This window comes from Meles meles, chromosome 15 (genome assembly GCF_922984935.1).
Source record: "Meles meles chromosome 15, mMelMel3.1 paternal haplotype, whole genome shotgun sequence".
NCBI classification, from domain to species: domain Eukaryota; kingdom Metazoa; phylum Chordata; class Mammalia; order Carnivora; family Mustelidae; genus Meles; species Meles meles.
The window spans coordinates 45,036,016-45,057,592 of NC_060080.1; the positions used below are offsets into that span (position 1 = coordinate 45,036,016).

General features: G+C 42.0%; 1 protein-coding gene across 4 annotated transcripts in view; it reads right to left on the reverse strand.

The window, feature by feature from the left end:
- CTNNA2 (catenin alpha 2) overlaps positions 1 to 21,577 on the reverse strand; it is a 1,143,090-nt gene that overhangs the window by 446,122 nt on the left and 675,391 nt on the right. The window contains exon 1 of one of the 4 annotated variants that reach the window (XM_045979222.1): positions 12,797 to 12,960. The exons of the other annotated variants lie outside the window; for them this stretch is intronic. The gene's annotated coding sequence lies outside the window, so the exon portion shown is untranslated. Of the gene's footprint in view, positions 1 to 12,796; positions 12,961 to 21,577 lie in introns of those variants that run through there. 4 annotated transcript variants of the gene reach the window in all.

Below are 21,577 nucleotides of genomic sequence, written 5' to 3' on the forward strand. Positions count from 1 at the left end.
TAGACTTGCTCAAGCAAGGATGCTGGACACAGTAACTGGCATAATCTAAGGTGTGGAAGGGAGGAACGGCTCCACCGTCAGTCCGATACGGGAGGTTGGCAGAAGGAGCTCTGGGACACGGCTGATGATAGAGAATGGTGGGGTTTGAAGGTGTCTGGGACATGGAGTCTCTCGTCTTCTCATTCAATAGGTTAGGAAACTGAGGCCCAAATACAGTGGTCAGTGTTACATAGCAAACACAGTTACTACAATTGCTACTGACAACAGAGAATGCAAACTTTACCAATTTAATGCTCTGATTTCTACTGCAGATGCCAGACATCAGCGTCTGGACCTCATTCTCGTTCTCATATCACTTGAACAGCCTGCAGCTTGTAGTGCAGTTTTATCATTTCATGGATATCTTAAAGCTTTCTCCATCCTTCCCTTTCAGAGAACTCCTCCACTTCCTGGTCTTCCTGCTAACTTTGACCTCTTCTTCACTGCCTTGTCCTCCTCCTAAACCTGTCCCTTAAAACATGCTTGTTTTCGAGGCTCCCATTCTTGGTCTTCCATCTTGAAACACATATCATGTATCACCTCATAATTTAAAAAATCTGTATTTCTTGCCCAAAGAGCACAGACAAATTTCACATTCCAAATCTAGACAGCAGTATCTAGGTGGTTGTGTGGTCTGGTTGACATCACTTTTCACTTCCTAATGCATTTCCCTTGTAATTTTTCTTCCCGTTCATGGATTCACATGCCTGTAGACAAGTGACATTCTGTCTACAGAAAATATAAATATATATTTAAATATTTAAACACATTTACTTGCTTAATTATTTTTTGGATATGATGATGTTTTGATGACTTAAAGAAATCTTTCTAGCTGTGGAGAGACTTCTTGGAGAGTCAGTCAATTCTTGGAGATAGCAAAAGATTCAGGTGGGAGCATTCATTTGATATGCAAACTAACCATTCCAGCACACCCTTTATCTGGCCCATGCACCCTGGGAGGCAATATTCCTCTGCTCTAATCATTCCAGGACCAGGTTCTAGTCAACTAGAGATCATTCCTGTAGCTCAAAGCCACTGCAAATTATTCAAATGAGCAATCCTAAGCTGCCCTGCCTTGCCTTTCCCAAAGAAAATGCCACCCACTCCTGCAAAAGGTTAGACCTAAACCTTCCCCTTGGTCCTGTCCTCTGCCTCCTGACTACCCTCGTGGCTCTCCCACACGGTCCTATACCCCATGCAGTGCCTTTTGGTTCTCAGACCTGTGAGCCTAAAAAACTTTGTCTACCTCAGCCTTTCTGTCTGTCTCTTCTGGTGGACACACCTGATTAATCACCTCATAAAAGAATACAAAACACAGTCAATACGTTTTGTGTTTTCTCTTATCCTTTATCAAACTGAGAACCCTTATTAGAGCAATTCTCACACTTTGGTTTTGTAAGAATCATTGAGATTCTCTGTTAAAATATAGATTTCAGATCTCTAGCCTTTCCACTTCCAGAGACCGTAACTGATTCGATAGAGTGGGGAGGTGCCAAGGCTGCATTCTAATATGCATTTCCAGGAGTGTCCCACTTGGGAGGATTTATAGATTTCAATAGAAGTTATATTTTAAGCACCATGTACAGTGTGAATGTGCCACAGCTAACGGCTCTGCCTTAGGTTTCTTCGGTCCTCCTGGGAAGGGTGCCACACCTAGTGTAGCGCACAGTTAAGTGACATTCTCTCAAAGAAGAGCTGCTCGCCCAAACCCCTGATACTCAGTGAAATATTTCCCATTTGGAATGTAACATCCTGTGTAGAACTAAGTAGAACTTAGCATATGCTAAGGTTCCAGAGGACTTGGTTGCTGTCTTAGATAACTTGGTCTCTTAGAGTCCCAGAGGGCCTCTCATGAACCAGTTAGTGTCAGCAGCCTGATGGTAAGGCTGGAAAATATGCTCACATGCCCAAAAGTAGCACCTGAGCAACACTGGTCTTTGCATAGCACTCCCTGTTTGTGAAGGGATTCTGCATGGAGCATCATGCCTAATGCCCCCAAGTGGATTCCTCAATGCTCGAGCTCAACAGGTTCATACCTTGCCTTTGGAGTGATTTTACAAAGGCCTTACAGCCCTGCTCTGTTTACCTGCTATTTTAAAATTATACTCAATTCATTTGTTCAGTCTTTATTAAACAAGTTATTTCTGTACTGGCAAAAGGTCAATTTAATTGCACCAATAACTTCGAAAAAGACAGTCCAATCAATACAATTGTATTATATATGTGCACTAAAATTCACCTTGCTACTTCCAGTAGCAAATTGCAAACAATAGCAGTTAACATCAATTTATTCCTGCTTTTCAGGAACTCCCTCACGTTCTGGCTCCACTAAATGAACTCTTGTGAAACTATTCATAAACTAGGACTTGGAATCAGCCCTCTGGCCACCATCTCCTTTAGCCAGTCATGAAATAGCTGCTGAGAAAAGGAAATAAATGAGTTCAAGTGTATTCCTCAGCCATTGATTATTCAATAGCACACTTTTATCAGTTAATTGATTCATCATCTCAAGAAATCCTTTTTATGAAGTCCATCTAGTAGGAAGGCAAGTGCTTGCTTGCTGCTATGACAAATAGCACACAGGAGAACATATAGTCCCTTAATTAAAGAAGTGCCCGGTCTACTCAGAGAGGCAAGGTATAAATAGGAAAAAGGGTAACAAATGATCATATTTTAAAAGATTTATTTATTTGAGAGAGAAAGAGACAGTGTACAAGAGAGCAGGTTGGGGGGAGGTGCTAAGAGGGAGAGGGAGAGAGAATCCCAAGCAGACTTCCCACTGAGTGTGGAGCCTGAGGCAGGGCTAGATTCCAGGATGCCAAGACCACATGCTGAGCCAAAACCAAGAGTCTCCATCGCTTAACCAACTGAGCCACCCAGGTGCCCCAGTGGTAACAATTTTAAATCATTATTCAAGATTTAAAAAAAAAATAGAAGAGATGTTCCAAAGCATCTGATTAACTGTCAGATAAATAGAATAAAAAGTATCTGAGAAGAGTTAGGAGAAAGAGAGGAAGGAAGAGAGGAAGGAGTAGGACTGGGATAGAAAAAAGAAAGAATATGTGAGTAAAGACACAGGAGCTAGAGGAGACGTGACATGCTCATGGGACCATGAAGCAAAGAGCCTTATAGAACAATGGTCATGTACAAATTCCTTGTGGGTGTGATCTAGATATTCACCCATGATTCATCTTTCAAACTAAAGAATGTGCAAAATGCAAGTGATTATAAGTATAGGAAAAGTACTAATAAACACTTTCAGATAAAGTGAGCTCTCCAGATATACAAGATACTAAAACAAATGGCCAAGACTGGACCCTAAATTAATAATTTATATAGATCTGCACACTCAGAATAAGAGGGAGCTGCACATTTTAGAATAAGAATTTACAGAGAGCAAAGCTGGCTCCGAATACTGCAGCCTTTGCAGGCTATTCCCACCAACTTCGAGCAATAAGAAGACACATTTTCAGCTCAACTGCCTTGACTTTCCAAGCCTAATGCTGCCCTGAGATAATGAATTCAAAAAGAGGAATTCAAGTGTGAACACTTTGCAAGGCTCAGCAGTATGGAAAATCCTTTTGTGCACTTCATAATTTTCTGTTTGTTTTAGTCCTGCACAGCAGAAACACCCACTTTGTCACATGCACATGAGCTGGTTCCAGGGCTAGGTCAAACCTCCCACCTGGCTCCTACCTGTAGAGAATGAGATTCTCCACGAAGATTTCGTCATTTTCCTGCTGAGACCTATGATGTGGTGAGGAAATGACAAGAACTCTGTAAGCACTATGCTGAGAACCCAATGGCCCTTGGGGTTTCTTGGGTCCAACCCACTAATACCCCATCTGGTCTAGCCCTGAAGCTTTAGGATAACAAGTTCAAGAAGAGTTCTTGTCGGGGCAACTCACCAAAGAGCCAGAATCAGTGTTTACATATAGAACTGTGACCTCCGCAGTTTGTCATGATTTCACCAAACAGGAATACCAAATATCTAAAATTGTTATCATGGGTCCAAGAAAGAGCATGGGCCTTGAACTTAGACCTAGGTCAGACCCTTCATCTAAGTTTGGGACCTTGGGAAAGGTATTTATTTGTCTGCAGAGTGGAGATAATCATACATATGGCCTAGAACTGAAAAGCAAATTAAATGAGATAAACTACAAAGTAGCTTTATCTAGTTGAGTGCATGCCAAAAAATATTTATTCCTTCTCTATATTCCTTTCTCTGTAGATATTTATTTAAAGTGAGTTTGTATGCCTGAGGTCTGAACTTCATTCTAGAACTTTAAAAGACACATAGGGGTGCCCGGGTGGCTCAGTGGGTTAAAGTCTCTGTTTTCCGCTCGGGTCATGATCCCAGGGTCCTGGGATCGAGCCCCACATTAGGCTCTCTGCTCAGCAGGGAGCCTGCTTCCTCCTCTCTCTCCCTGCGTGCCTCTCTGACTACTTGTAATCTCTGTCTATCAAATAAATAAATAAAACCTTTAAAAAAAATAAAAGACACAAAATCCTAATGATGACCTCACTTAATAGTTAATAAAATGCATAATAAATAATATATAAATATTTCAATATTTGGTTAGAGTTGCATATAAAATTCTATAAAAAGTCATACCTAGTGTTTTGCTCATATCTTGGCCAAACTTGTTCAAAGAAATGAATGAGTGATAGTAAATAAATCATGGGGAATAAATGAGGAGGTGCGGCATATTTCTATTCTCTGAAGTCACTGGCAAGTCCTTTGGCACTCCAGCTTGGCTATGGTGCCCTAGAGGCAGCAGAAGGGCCAGATGTCTCACTAGCTCCAGCCCACTTAACTTTGGTGTCATTTAAAGGATATGTCCTTCTCTGCCTCTGTAACATGATACTTCAACTTAAGAGGAAATGATGGTCTGCCAACTATATCATTCTGGTCTTTCAAAGATCCTTTCCATATTCCCTGCAGGGAACAAACGGAAGACCTCCATAGCACCCCGAAATCACACACACACACACACACACACACACTCCTTCAGCTGCTCTAATCACCATTGAGCACATAGCACAGAGGACCTGGTGGTTAAGTCTCACTATTTATTCTGATTTGGGTTTCTCTACTCAGCAAGAGTTATCAGAAGAAAGCATACATAGACAGACAAAAATGACATAAATATCTCAGAGCAGATGGTTTGGATTAGTGCTCTGGTGTTACATTTGTTTCTGTTTTATATAGCTATTTTTCTGTTGTGGTGGCTTTGAAGGTCTGGAGAGGGACTAACGTATATCACACAAGTGACAGAATAGCACATGCTTTAGATTTAACCATGCATGGTCTTCTCCACTTAGTTTTCTAACCTTAACATTAGTAAGACAAAACATGGTCATAGGAAGGTAGCACCAACCTCAGTTCTAGGAGCCCCGTGTTTCAGCCCTGGCTCTATTACAAACAGCATGACCTGAAGCAGGGGCAAATCCTATCTGCTCTTGAGGTTTCGTTCTTCCCATCTGATACATGAAAGTTAGATGAAATCAATGATTTTCTTTTTCTTTTCTTTTCCTTCCTTCCTTCCTCCTTTCCTCCTTCTTTCCTTTCTTTTCTCTCTCCCTCCCTCTCTTCTCTCTCTCTTTTTTTTTTTTTTTTTTTTTTGAAGTGGTGGGATCCTTACAAAATCTTACAAAGGAGTTCCACTTGTAAAACATATGGACAAAGAACAACATTGTTTTCTTCACTTTCTCCCTCCTTCTTATTCCAAACCTGGTTGCCAAGAACATAATCTGAGAGTTACTGGACCAGGTGATCTCTAAGATACTACCTGGCTATATGAGTCTAAGATGTGTGAAATTAGAGCAAGAGAAGGAATGTTACTTTCTGAAACCTAATTTGGCTTCCTCACAGTATACCATCAACCTACTTTAACTGAGCACTGCTATGTGGACTGTGATTCTCAATCATTTCATGTGCCCAGGCCAGCAGTCACTAATGCCTTAGATAATAATCTGCTTCATGAACAAACTTTTGACTGCAGAAATAGTCCTCCCTAGGAGGTAGTAAGCTTGTGCTCACTTGTGTTTGGAAAGGATATTAAAGGGATTTCCGTTCAGGGCATTTAGGCTAAACAGCCATACCCAGAAACGTGTTTCTCTTACTGAATAACAATCTGAAGTACATTTTTCTATCTCTGAGCATCATGTTCTAGTCAATATGTGAGCAACATTTACTGGACTCCATAAAATGAAAGACAAAATATATTTCCTTTCCTTCCTTTTTCTGGAATAATGGTCAGAACTTTTAATCCATAATAATCTATTTTTCCATGATTATGACTAACGCCATAGAACAAAAGTTCTTTAGTTATCTGGACTCTTCACAAAACGGATAGTTTCTATCTTATGTTAGGTCACGAATATCCCTGCCCAGTGTCTTCCTTCTTTGTCCAGCCCAACCCTTGGCTCTTTCATGTGTGGCCAAGACAAGCGGCCATGTTTGAGGCAGATGGGCACACAAGCTAGAGAGCCACCTCGCAGTGGGAATTACAATGCTAGGTTAACAAGGATATGGAGGAACTGGGACTCTTGGCTTGTGGGAATATAAATGGCACAGCCTCTGCAGAAAAGAGCTTGGCAGTTTCTTAAAAAGCTATACATATACCTTTAAACGACCCAGTTACTATCTCCCCAGATGTTTTCCCAAGAGAAATGAAAGCCTAGTAAAACATGTATACAAATGTTCACAGCAGCTTTATTAATAACAGTCCCAAACTGGAAACAACCCAAGTGTCCATGCACAGGTGAACAGATAAATAGACTGCAGTATACCCACACAATGGAATGGTCTTCGGCCACAAAACAGAAGGGACTGTGGATCCATGATTCAATATGGATGAGTCTCTAAATAATTATGCTGGGGGAAAGGCACGAAATGGAAAGAGCACACGGTGTTTGATGCCACTTACACAGAAGTCTAGAAAATACAGACTAATTTGAAGTGACAGAAAACAGGCTGGTAGCTGCCCGGAGGTGGGGCGGGAATGGGGGTGGGAAAGAGGAAGTACAAAGGGCAGGAGGAAACCGAGGGGGAAATGGATATCCTCACTATCTTGGTTATGTTGATAGTTTCATGGTTGAATACCTATGAAAAACTTAAGCTGTATACTTTAAACACACATAGTTTATTGGACGGCAATTAGACCTCAATAAAGCTGGTTTTATAAACAATCAGGGCAAGAACTTAGAAGAAAAAGGAAAAGTCCTGTACAGGACATGTGGGATGACTCCCATAAAGCTTTTTTCTAATCACCGCTGAAATAAAAATCCAAACAAAACCGTATTGTCATATTAGAAGAAGACATTCTATTGGAACCCGCTGCTCTTTGCTCTAAACAACCTGGTTGTGGGGTCACTCTCTAGTTTAGAGTCAAGTTCTGCTCTGCTCTTGTGCCTGTCCTGAAACTGTTTCTCTTTTGTGCCTTCAGAAACTGTTCCCTGCCCTTTGCTGCTTGCTCTGCCTCTTTCCTAAGGTCCAGGTGAGAGCCCTGTGTACCCAGGCTTTGGTGACAGCCCAGTGTGTCTTCTCCATATGGTGGGATCCCTGTAGAACGAGGAAGACACACCAGCCCAAAGTCATCATGGAGAGAAGAGAACAGACGCAGGCTGGCACAGCGACAGCTCAGCCCAGGCTGCCACTCAGTTTCCAGTTCTAGATAAGAGAGGCATCTGGGGAGAGGGAGCCAAACTCTGGGAAATGCTCTCGTTGGACTTGACACTTAAGACAGGGAGGGCCAGGACAGATGTAAATGTTCCTAGCTGCAGCGTGACATGGAAAGGCCATGGGAGGCTGGCACCTTTGATTTGGCTCTCATGGCACCAGGAGAAAAGCCAGCAATGCTGGGCTATTTTTAATGTTCAAAGAGCCTAGCAAAAGATTTATGACTACAAATATGTAGTGTGGGAGAGATAAATTGGAGCCGGGTTCTCCCCGCTCCAACAGAGGAGTCAGCCTGCCAGCCTGGTCAATAAAGTATTTAAGCCCTGAGTGCTATGTGGGTTGTCATAGATTAAAGTTTGAAAATCTTTTATGGTGTAACAAGGTCCTTAATTATAACTCTGGGCTTTGGAACATTTGCAGGTTGTGCAAACAGCAAGAGTTATGCTACAGAGAACATCCTTGGATACAATAGCCTTTAAATCCAACGTCCATGAGAGAAAATACTCCATCCTCAAGTTCAGAATTTTGTCCCAGGATAAAGGAGTCTGATGGATTTTTGCCATAAAACCCTATCTTGTCTCAACTATGCTTTCCTATTATTTCTCTCTCACATGGAATTCATAGAAACTAATGAGATGGCTGAAGTTCCAAGGTGATTTTGCTTTCCAGACTTTTTTTCCTTTGTCACTCAGTGTTGCTAAAACATTCTCACCCCTTCTGAAATTTAAGATGCATGATAATTTCACTTGCTGTGAATTCATCTGCTGATTAACTTCCCTGACTGGCAGTTACTAGGTCAATGACCTCTCTTGGAACAAAAGAGTCTTGAATCTGCAATTAATAGGACTTAATTAGCTAAATATTTATCATCAATAAATCATGCTAAAGTTTTAGTTTTGATTCTTGAAGAACTGACATTAATCTACAGCAAAGTTCACCTTCTTTTTAGGCTCCATGTTTGGGACTCACTTCTAATTCCAACTGTCATATAATCAAGTAAACTCAGAACATCGCTAACCCAGTGTTTTAGGCCTATATAAATGAATCTGACTTTATAAAATAGAAACCAGATAGGAAACACTTAATGATTACACATCCCCACACGAGCTCATCTGGCATCTGTGTCTATAAATCACACAACAGTGGTAAGGACATTAGTAATAATGATGAGGGAACAGGAAGACATAAAATCATGGGTGTCATATGGAGAAGGCGTGTTTTTCGTGAGGCATTATGCTGTGTGGGGGAGAAAGAGGAATAAGGATCTGGGAATGGAATGAGTAAGAATATATGTTCATTGGCTGTGTGAGCCAGAGAGATTGGCTGGCTTATATAGGACCACACATAAGAGATAAGCTGAACAGGTAATGTGGGAAGAAGTTGGACCAGGGTGCACACATCTGTGGGGATGGCCAGAGGCAGGAACGGTAAGCAATGTGAGTAGAAAACATCAAAGGCAGAGTGCTGCTGGGACACGCAAAGCATCAATACTGACAGTATACATGTTTTCTTTTTAAAATTTGAATTCAATCATTTAACACACAGTATATTATCCATTTCAGAGGCAGAGTTTAGTGATTCATCAGTTGCATATAACACCCAGTGTTCATTACACCAAGTGCCCTCCTTAATGCCCATGGTACATATGTTCTTACATATGGATGAGATTCAAGTCATTTTGTGTATTCTCTAAGATATCCTAAAACCAAGGCCATTTGATAACTTCTACTGTTGATCATTATCTCAAATATGACTTACATTCCCCATTTAGATTGGATAAAGGCTTTGTAAATCCTTCTCTAATATCCCTCAGTGGGATGGACCAGAACTCAGTTCTCTGAGGATGTTCAATAAATACTTTTTATTAGGTCCTCTCAATACATCCTGAGAGATATATAAGAATGTCCATAATTGGTTTAATTTCAGATATATATTTAGGCACATGCTCACACACTACACACAAACATCCCTGCACAATAAGTAAATCACTTTCTGATAATCACCAATTTTATGCATAACTAAGCTGGATGGCTGGTCACCCAAGTCTCAATTCCTAGCTGTAATTTATTTTCAGTACATTGGTAATTTTCCTGGCACGAGAGCACTCTTTTCAGACTACATCAAAAGCAGGATCTCATGGAAGAGCCATTTTTCAGAACAGGCATTTGAAAGATAGCATAATACTTGTAATCTCCATATATACATGGACTGAAAGATAGGAGTTAATTGTATTCAATTATGCTCAGAGTCAAGATCATCTAATCTTGAGATGCCTGAGTTTTTAAGAGCAAAATTACATTTCTCTGATGCAAAAATCTTCCTCTGATGTGATATATCTTAAGCCCTCCTCACTCACACATTTTTATAACAATTAGCTTCTATTGTAAATACAACTTCATTAAAGTAAACAGCGCCTGTAAATCAGTATGCTGTTCACCCTTCGGCCACTAGGTGGCCAACACTAATCAAGGGCTGCAATTCATCACCGAATACTTGTGAGTGGGCCCTGGAGACTTTGGATATTTTTTTGGTTTGATGTCTTAAGGTTCTTAGGGTCTCGAGGCTAGTTTTACTTATCCTGATGACTGTGTTCCTTCCCCCAATTCCATCTCTCTACTTCTCCTTCAGAGCGAAGTGCTTCTTAATCCAAATGCCTGTCCCTGGACATGTTTCATAAATCAAGAGGCTCATTTTCTTAAAGCTAAACCAAGTGACTTGTCAGGAAGTTCTTATTTCTCAAGCGCTCAGGACTCATGGGAGTCTTGGAATTTTCCCTTAGTGAGCTATCATTATGCAGGGATTTCTCTCCCCGCACTGCCTACAAAGTCTATTCTGCATCTGCCTATAAAACATCCTCCATGCTCTCCCTCCTCAGTCCTTTCCCCAGCGTCATAATGAAAAGGCACAGCAGCCTGTAACAAATGCTTATCAAGACTCAAGGGCTTCTAATTAATTCGCTGTAATGCTACTTCTTATATCAATTAAGTCCTGGGGAACCCGCAGCTCCCTGTCAAGGCCAGCTCTTTGCAACTGCAGAGTGGGAGACTTCCATGCAGGATGTGGTTATATATAGGGTCTTGACTCTATATATAGGGTCAGACCTCGAGCAGCCCCCGCCTTGCCTAGCATGTGGCCATTATCCCTTGCTCTGTCTCTAACAGTCTTGAGTAAAGTGATTCCCTGAGGTCACACAATCAAGAATGGGATTTTGTTTCCAGATGCTCTTTGTGAGAATGTACTATTATACCCCACATCTCTGGCGGTGGCTGTACTGATCAGATGTAGTACATCCTTGAGAGGTACACACACCCAGATATAGGTTTGAGAGACCAGGGAAGTAGTCAAAGAGGAGCAAGAATGAGAGTCAAATTAGAAAGAAGGCAACGGGGGTGCCTGGGTGGATCAGTCGATGAAGCGTCTTACTCTTGATTTTGGCTCAGGTCATGATCTCAGGTTTGTGAGATCAAGCTCCGTGTTGGGCTCTGCATTTGGTGTGGAGCCTGCTTAAGATTCTCAATTCTCTTTCTCCCTCTGTCCCCCCAAGCACTCCTCAAGGAAGGAAGGAAGGGAGGCAGGCAGACCGGCAGGCAAGCAGACCGGCAGGCAGGCACTGAACCCAGAGAAGTCAAAATAGATACCAAGAACAGGCTTTTAGGGAGAAGAGCACGTAAGGAACAAGCTCAATCCACTACCATTCTGCCCAGGATACAGAACCTTCACAAGACTATTCCTTCTTTTTCTTACTTCATTTCCCAGTCCCCAGTTCCATATGCAGAACAGCATTCTGAGAACTCATCCCCCCTATGATAAATCCACAAAGAAGATCCTTAAGACCTCTTGGTTGGAGGTGTGTCTCAAAAATCTTCACGCCTAGGGCTGGGCTGTGTAGGTGAAAAGTCCACCCAGTCTCACTTTACCCCCGAAAAAACTTGCATTGGGAAGGGCAGGCCTAATTTGGAATTGACAACAGTAACAGCAAAAAGGAAGAAAGGTTCCCTCCGTCTAGAATCACCTGGCACTGCCACAGAGAAAACACAACCACTGGTGCTTAAGTTTCTCTAAATGATATATTTTAAACAATCACACTCAACTTCGAGGTAAAAATGCAGACACAAAGTAACATAAGGTTACTAAGCTGGATAACAGCAAGGCTGGGATCCATGCTCTGGACTCAGTCATATAGGATGTTCACTATCTCCTATGACTTGGCAAGACATTTCTTCAGAACTCACTTCTTTGCTGCCATGTTTCCTGATTCAAGGATTAGGATTAGGATACATGGACAGAAAAATAGGATGGGATCCTTGAAAATCCAGGACAGTTCTAGCTGTTGGGAGGACAGAAAAGCAAACTGTCATTTCTTCCTATATGCTCCTGTTATTACTCTTAAAACAGGTTTAGGCAAAGTTCCTTCCCTCTGGGTAGTGATAAACACTTCAGAGTATTAATAAACTAGTGCTGGCTCACAGCTGGTAGTGAGAAGAATCTTGCCATTTTGGATTTTCCATCTCTGATTAGCAACAAATTTTTCTTTTTTAGGTATGAACCCTGGAAAACACTCTTTCACTTTTTCGAGGGATTTTACAGACCTAAGACTCTTTGAAAACACATGCAAGAAAGTTCAGAGGCACTTGTGCAAATAGATGCAGTAATCTATAGGCTTGCTTTCTGTGTTCTAAAACCCGAATAGTTCATCTAATCCATTTCCCTTTCTTCCTGCACATGCAGGTAGATTGCATTTCCCAGCAACCCTTGCAATTAAGCGCAGCCAAGTGACTGAATTTTCATTTGCAAGCAAGACAGAGGGGACTGCAAGGCAATAAGGAGTGAGAAGACACAAGATGGGAGAAAAGGCTGTCTAACAGTATGGCTGTGTGGGAGAGAACACCCACCATCCACACTGCAGCCCACTGCTGATTAGACTACTAACAGTAACTTCCTTGAGAATTTGAAAGAAAGATACAGAAAGAGTAATCAGTATCTAGCAATGAGAGTAAAAGCAGAGACACAGGAGACCACTGAATAGTATTAATGGTACAACTCTAAGACAGGAGGAGTGACCAAGAAACCCACCCATTCTCTTGATCCTTCTTCTAGTTCTTTCCTGGGGGTAGTCAGGACTCCTTCTGTGTTCTCATGAAGTTCAGGCAAATGGTAGTGATCCCAATAATCTTGCAATAAGCCTCTATGAACTTGAGTTGACCTGTGTGAGTCTCTGCTTCCTACAACCAAAGGTCCTTCTGATTAATGCAAATAAGCTAGCAGGCCACCTGCAGCCATATCTGCTCCTCTCATTGGCCACAAGGCTACACATTTGTCTTCAGCAGGTTTCTGCTGGGTTAACAGTAGTGGACAGTTCCTCAAGAGCAGAAATATCAGCCCCAGTACTTTGAAAAAAATCTCCTGTAGGGGCTAGTACAGTGTTAGGTCTCCACTTACATAGAGAACCCCATTGTTGTTTTCAGGGTTAATGATTCCCAGGGTTAATTATTACAAATCTTTTTTTTTTTTTAAGGTTTTATTTATTTCACAGAAAGAGAGATCACCAGTAGGCAGAGAGGCAGGCGAAGCGGGGGTGGGGGAGCAGGCTCCCAGCTGAATGGAGAGCAGGATGTGGGGCTCGATCCCAGCACTCTGAGATCATGACCCGAGCCGAAGGCAGAGGTTTACCCCACTGAGCCACCCAGGTGCCCCTACAATCTTTCTTTTATAGGAAAAATAGTGTGCTGAGCTTAATTCTATGTACCAAACATTGCAGATTTGGACACTTATGATATTGTTAAAATTACCATAGCACAAATGAACTTTGAAAAATATTGCTAAACTTAAAAGGGAGTTAATAATTTTAAGAATCCTAGGGCTTCTTGATTTTTAATAAACCTAAGAATTGAATTTAGTACCCAATATACCATGTAGCAACCAATCCAGTATTTATTTTTAATAACAGATTTTCTAAACAAGTGACTGGATGGACCCTGGGCCAAAAAAATTACTCTCTTTTTTATAAGTAAAGTTTTATTAGAACACAGCCATACCAACTTATATATCATTGTCTATGTTTATGGAAGAGTTGAGTAGTTGTTGTAGAAAATGTCTGGCCCCCAAAGCTTGAAACTACTTACTACTGAGCCCTTTACAGAAAAACAATCTGCCATTTGGGTGGATGGAAAGAAATTATATTAACCATTTTCCCTATCCTCATCATATTTTCCATCACTGTGTCCTCTTCCTTCATTCCTGGTACACCTACTATGGTCCAGATACTCAGTCCCCACCCTCTAGTCTGTGGCAGGAGCCCCCAACACATCTCTTGTCATCCATTCCTTCCCAGTTGCCTGGGCCACTGCTATAAGAATCTCCTCCACAAGACCCAATCAGCTAAGATACCCTCAACAGCATCAACCCAAGTTTCAAAATGACATAATCACCGACTTTAACTTTGAGAGATCATGAGAAAAAGAAAGAACCCTTCCCAGGGGAAGATAACAAAAGTATAATGGAAGATAGTTCAGTGACATAGTGACTAAAGCACTTTCCGAAGAGAAAGGATGAAGGTGGAAGGGTTAGGGAAGGAAGTTAGTCGAGAAAGCTAATGCCTTCTGATGTTTATGCTTCCTCTACATGCAACAGTTCCTTTGCAGCACAGTCAGACAATATCCTTTATCAGGGCATGGAGGTGGAGAAAGACGGTACAAATCCACTTATTCAAGGTAGGGGTACTATGCTACAAATGTTTTATTAGTTTTGTAGCAACTTAAAAGCCCAAAAGGACTAGATGCAGCCCTCGGTAAGCATTGCACTTAATATTATTAGAAATCTCCCCTTGTTCTAACATGCAATCAAACTCTTCTTCAAAGCTATTAACCCAAAGCCTAGCTGTGATTACCTGGGTGAATGAGGATGATATTCAGTCTCTGACCAGATGAGTGTCCTAAAGGTATGGGTGCCATTTGACTGCACAGATATTTCTCCATGGCTGCATTTCCCCAATCTGACTGCTAATTGTAATCGCTCTTAAAGAGATGCCTTTTCTAGCAAAATATGATAGCATTAGCTCAAATCCATGTCAATATAATTAAGTTTCAGTCTGTCATATCACAGATAATGGCTGAGTGGATTTTCATTAAATTTGAAGGCTATGTGTCATATGATAAAATTAATTTGGGGGCTGGTTGAGGGTGTCACTACAAAAATGAAATGCAGTTATTCTCCAGTGCAGCTGCCTGAAGATAAAGTGGGAGGTCTAGAAGCTCGGTCTGAAGAGACAGGCCACAAGTACTGAGAAAACAAGGAGTGGCTTCACTGAGTCTCAGAATGACACTCACAGCACCAGACACTCTTAGGGCAGCTGCTGCTCTTCAGTGGGGTTGCCTCTCACATGGGCAGCTCTATCAAGAGTGCCCCGATGTGCAAATCAGCAGATATTTATTTAAAGGTAATTAACAATTGTAGCAACACTGCCAAGGCTGGTGAGTATTTTTTTTAAAGATTTTATTTATTTATTTGATAGAGAGAGAGCACAAGCAGGTGGAGCAGCAGGAAGAGGGAGAAGGAGAGGGAAAGGCAGACTCCCCATGGAGCAGGGAGCCAGATCCCAGGACTCGATCCCAGGACCTTGAGTTCATGACATGAGCTGAAGGCAGATGCTTAGTTGATGAAGCCACCCAGGTGCCCCGGGCATGAGTTCTTGATCATTTAAGAAAGAAACCACATGGATCAATATCGACTTAAAAGGACCTGTAGTGATTGCCACCCAGTTCACTACTGAGTTTTCAGTCTGGCAATTTGTAACCCATTCGGTTTTGTCAAGGACATTCCAGAGAGAACAGTGATTCTCTTTTCTCTGGTACATGATGGGTAATGGTCACAAAATATTTTAGATGAATTGGTCTCTCCTGGTCACTTAACCAGCAAGTGAAATGGAAAGCAAAACAAAACAAAACAACAACAACAAAGGTTATAATGTTAGGAAAGCGAGGCTGATGCCCAGCTTGCTACAAAACAGGTTTTATTAACTTTCTCACCTTCAGCTGCATCATCTGTTAACTTGAGGTGAAAGCAACCCCTTCTTGTCTTAGCCAAGGCTGTCTGGTCACAGGAAACAGAAGTGCTTCAAAGCTATTTCAGGAAGAAGGAAGATTTGAACCCAAGGGCAGGATGTGAGCTGGACATGGGAAGGCCTGGCTTCTTGGGATGTTTCTCTCCATGCGTGTTTCTTTACCACCTCACTTCTGCCAACCAGCTTTCTTTGCTTTGCTATGCACATGGGATAAGAATAGCTACCCCACGTCTGTGATCCATCCAGTTTCCCAGTTAAAGTACTCTCTAACAACAAGCAATTTCTATATCAGGTTCACAAGACAGAACATCTGACTGCTCAGCCCAGCTTTCTTCTGAATCAACCACTCACTCCTGCAGTCAGGTTTGGGTGTACGAGATGGAGAGGAGGGAGAAGGCTGGGGAAGGGGCTTCACATTATATAAGCGGGAAGAGCCAAGCCCGGGCAGGATGGATTGCCTGATCAGTGGGAGATGTGAGGCATATTCAGATGTGTGCTATACCATCAGAGGCGGTCACAGAGGTCAGGCTCCTGTGAGTCAGCCGGTGCTCAGAGTAGATCAAAACACCAGGGATACACTCATTTCATGCCTATTTCCACATTGTGTTAGCTGAGAGAATCCAGCTGAAGGTAAGAAAAAGTCCAGTTCAACTTGGCTTAAAGAATAAGGATTTTTATTGGCTCCAGAACTAGACGTGCAAAGGTAAGGCAGGCTTTGGGAGTAAACTCTAAGTAATGGCTCTAGTTCTGTGTCCCTGGGATTCCCTGCTATCTCCATGTGTCAGCTTCATTATCACATTTGGCAATATCTAGAAAAAGGACAGAAGTATCTTTTCTTCTTTGTCCTAAGAGGAAGAATACCTTACCTAAGCACTATAAAACTGTATCTTCTCTGTGTGATTTTCCCAATTAGAACAAGTACCCATTCATGAATCATTCCTTGTGATCAGGAACTGATCAATGCCAGAAACTGATGAGCTTATACCTGGATTTCTAGACCAATCCAGGGCATCAGAGCATGGGAATGGATGAGAAAACACCCACAGTGCCCATTACATCCACATGGTGGGGAAACTACCCATGATCCTCATCCTTCTGATTCCTCTTATAACTGTGATACAGCAAAATCCATTTGTTGAAAAAAGAATGGAGCTGTCTCTTGGAGCACCTGGGTGGCTCAGCTGGTTAAGCATCCAACTCTTGATTTGGGCACAGGTCATGATCTGAGCCGTCGTGGAATTGAGCCCTGTACTAGGGGCTCTGTGCTCAGCAAGGAGACTACCTCTCCCTCTCCCTCTGCTCCTCACCACTGCTAGCTCAAGTGCATTCCCTCTCTCTCTCTTTCAAATAAATAAAATCTCTCTCAAAAGTTAAAAAAAAAAAAAGGAAGAGAGCTATCTCTTAAAAATAATCCTTTCCTAGAGCGCCTGGGTGACTCAGTGGGTTAAGTGTCTGCCTTCAGCTCAGGTCATGATTCTGGGCTCCTGGGACTGAGTCCTGCATTGGGCTCCCTGGTCAGGGGGAGCCTGTCCCTTCCTCTGCCCCTCCCTACTGCTCACCCTCACTCTCTCTCTCAAATAAACAAAAAAATCTTTAAAAAAATTAAAAAATAAAAATAATCCTTCCTCATCATTTATATGTCTGACATTCCTTTAGCATAGAATAAGTAGTATTCTTCCACTTTCAAGAAGACAGGGCTGGGATTTCCATTTAAAATGTGTACACATGAGATAGGCAGGGGGGCATGTGGGTGGCTCAGTTGGTTAAGCTCCTGCCTTCCACTCAGGTCTTGATCCTGAAGTCCTGGGACCGAGTCCCACATTGGGTCGGGCTCCCTGCTCTGCTCAGTGGAGAATCTGCTTCTCCCTCTTCCTCCGCCCCTTCCCCTGCCCCTTTTCTTTCTCTCTCTCTCTCTCTCTCAAAAAAAAAAATAAAACAACTTTTACTTTTTTTATGTTTTTTTTTTAAATAAAAAATCTTTTAAAAAAAGATATGAATGACTAACATAAAACTCAGGCATTTAGATTTGCTATGACATCATGAGAAAGAACATGAAAGAGGAATCAAATACCATATTTAGGACCAGCCTGATCACACGTGACTAAGCAGTACACAAGCCTTCAACAGTAACATGATCTAGGCAATCTCGTCTTCCATACGCTCTTGCCGCCACCAGCTTCGTCCCTGTAGTTTGGCTCATTTGTCCACTTCTCTTAACAGTCATTGATAGGCGGTGAACAATGATTCTGACAGTGACTGACTTCAGAGTCCCTGTAATGAGTCTTCTGCAACTTGGGGAATCCTGGGACATGAAAACAAGGTGACAGCTCAATGCAAGTTAAAGGGGTAACAGTAGAGGGGTCCGGCCCACTGGACTAAGACCTGAAGGATATAAGGACAACTTTACCAATGACATAACGTCACGGAATACTGGTCCTGACCACGAGCATTCATGGAAAATCGGCCAGGTTTAGCTCTGAATGGCAGAAAAGCCCCTGAAGCCCACTCTGGACTCAAATGCTTGGCGGCTCTGTGCACTATTCACTGAACCACCAGCTACATATTGAAGAGTGTCTTTGGGGGAAAAAAATATTCCGAGCAACTTCTCTTCCTCAAACTTTTCCAAGATCACCAATGTCCAAAGCACAGAATCACAAAGTGTGCAGTTATTCTCCATGGGGGTTCTAGGATAGATGTGCTATTGTTGTGAATGTGTGAATAGTTTTGTTATTATACATCAGTAAACTGAAAAACACCCTAGTTTTTCCTGGGTCTCTCAGACAAGTCATAAATGTCATCTTTACTATGTTTCTTCGTCAATCAATCCTGTCCACATTTGTCCTCCAGTGAAGTGGAAGCACAGTGGGAAGGCGGAAACAAGGAGAGGCTGCCCCCCGAGCAGGCGAGGAGTGCCCAGACCCCATTCATGGATAATCAGCACTGAAGGCGCAACTTGGGCTCATGGCCACGGGCAGGAAGAGCCACCAGCAAAGGCAAGAATCAGCTACCCACACAGCAGCGTGTGCTTCTGCTGCAAAGGATAATTATCTGATAGCATGAATCAATGCCTGGGAATGTCATTTTAGGGGAGCATCACAACATGAGAGGAAAGCTCATAAACTCAGGAAGTCAGACCAAATTCAGAGAAGTTTCTAGTGCTTCATTTACAAAATGAAGATAGCATTAGTCCCCTGATAGCACTGTGTGAGGAAAAAAAAAAAATAAGTCAGAAAATAAATAGAAAATTCATCATTCAGCCCCTGACACCAGGTAAGCATTCAGAAAAGCAGCCATACTTAACTATTTTGGGAAATAATGCCTAATGTGCCCCTTCTTGGGAACATGGGCCCTTGAAAATTCATTTGTACTTGTGGAATTAAACTAATACACCAATAAGCAGTAAGAAATAATAAAGAGATCCTTAAAAGCAGGCCTGGGGTGGAGGATTCCCATCGGCAAATGCTTGCTGTCATCCCAAAAAAGAGGTGACCCTGGACCATGCCTCTGCCCATGTAACCCTGTGGATGAATGTTGTATGTATCTCTCAAAGCTGTTCGTAACCCAGGTTTAGCAGCCATGATAATATATACACTTCTCTAAGCAAGAAGTTTCCAGGGCTGATTCCACAGACATGAAATAAAGGTGGTGAAGTGGTGGGGTGTGTGGCATGGACCAGACTGAATGCGCTTCATCCCGCAGATGACCTGGGAAGTGACGCATCCAGAGTACAGGTGTGAGGTGGGATGAGAGAAGAAGTATACACATTTTACATCAAATGTTTTAATCACTTACCTGAATTTCAAGTCACTTCGGTCGCTAGCATCACAATATCTCTCTGGGGAATTTGTCATTCAGGACCGGTCTCCAAACCTTCTTAGCCACATAGCTCCTACATTCAACCCCAAGAAAGCAGGGGCGGAGACATGAAGAAAAATGAGGCAGGCGAAAGCATGGCTGCTGTCTGCAGGTGCACAGGCTGTGCACTGCATCATTCTGGGAGGACCATTCTAATCAGAGCATGTGTGAACAGCACCTCCACTGAGGTGGATCTGGCAGGATATACAAAATTACAACTAGAGGTCCTGTAAATCTTAATATCACAAGTCACCTGTGCCAATCCGCCACCTGCCACTAACAAACACATCTGAACACTAGCGCCTCAAGCTTCAGAGCTGCTATGTGACTCTGAACCTCCTGTAAGTACTTTCAAGATCTTTCAAGTACTTTCAAGATCCAGCCAGGAATGGCCTCTAGACCCTCAAGGGAGCTCTCATCTAACCAAGCCCTTATGCCTTTGCCATGAAGTCACAGTTATGTATTTGTCTAACTGGACACTGAGTGAACACAGACCCATCAAGAGAGACCAGTTGTAATTACCGAAGGGAGCTATTTGTCTTTAACCTCAATATCTAGGCATGTTCCATGGAACAGACAGTCCCATTAGCTAAAGCCACTGAAGGCCATTACAAGGATGGAATATCTCGATCCCCATCTGATAATGGATGTCAAAGGAAAAAAAAATTAAGCAACCGTTTATTTTTTTATTTTATTTTATTTTTTTGGAAGGAGAGAGAGAAGGTGGAGGGGGAGAGGGAGTGAGAATCTTAAGCAGCCTGCCTTGATGCCCAATGTGGAGCCTGACATGGGGCCTTGATTTCATGACCCCGAGATCATGATCTGAGCCCCAATCAAGAGTCGGATGCTTACTTAACTGACTAAACACCCAGGTTCCCCATAATATATATTAAATTTTTGAGGAACCCAATGGTGGAAATGATCAATTAAAAACCATGATACAGAAAAAATTCATTATTCAGGAAAAGGATAATGTATACACTTTCTGAATTGAGATCAAGAAAGATTCTTAGAATTTAATCAGTAGTTTTTGGCTGTTGTTATAGATAATCACTTAAAAACAAAAGGAATCCACCATCAGATAAACACTAATAGTACAGCCAAAGGAAATTGAAATTGATTCTGCCCTAGCTTGCACTAGGATCAACAAATTTCATTTATATAGAATCCTACTGCTTTGACTCAAGGCTGGATGGGATACAAAGTAACTATTTTAATAAAATCTAATTCTGCAGGGAAAAAAAATCATCACCATAGATTTATGCCTCAGTTAGTGTGAGAATAAGTCTGACAGAACCATTATATGTTATTCTATATACATAGCTGTTTTCACTGAAGTTACTTCAAGATGTTTCCCTACCATAGCAATGGAACTTTTTTCAAAAAAAATTAAAAATAGGGAATTGCTGCTATAAAACATATACATCGCAAAGGACTCATATTCTGCATTTTTCTTAAACCACTTACCATAAAACCTTCATTTTTTATGGCCAACTTGGTGCTGATTTCATGATTTGCAGCCAGAAACAACTGATTTCACAACATCAGTCAGTCATAACTCTTAAGAACCTAAGTTCTGAATCCCAAAGCAGTGCCCAGAGACGTAAATGAGATTTCTTCCTACAAAGTGTGACTTTTGTTTGTAGCTTTGATTAAAAGGAACAAAGTTGAGAAAAATGGAAACTGTGTCCTGCTTTTCAAATATTTAGGAAAACATTTAAACACTTTTTTCCGAATGTCTGTCATGACTAGGATAGAGCTCTGGGAGTGGACCAGCTCAAAGGCTGTCACCTGGGGACAGTGACACATATTCCTAAGGAGTAGGGTAGCTATGCCCTCTGTGGCATCTGTCAAGCCCCTCATGGGAGCCAACATTTATTTTATCATGTGGCTCCCTTTAAGAAAGACACTGACATCTGGCTGGCTCAGTCAGTAACAAC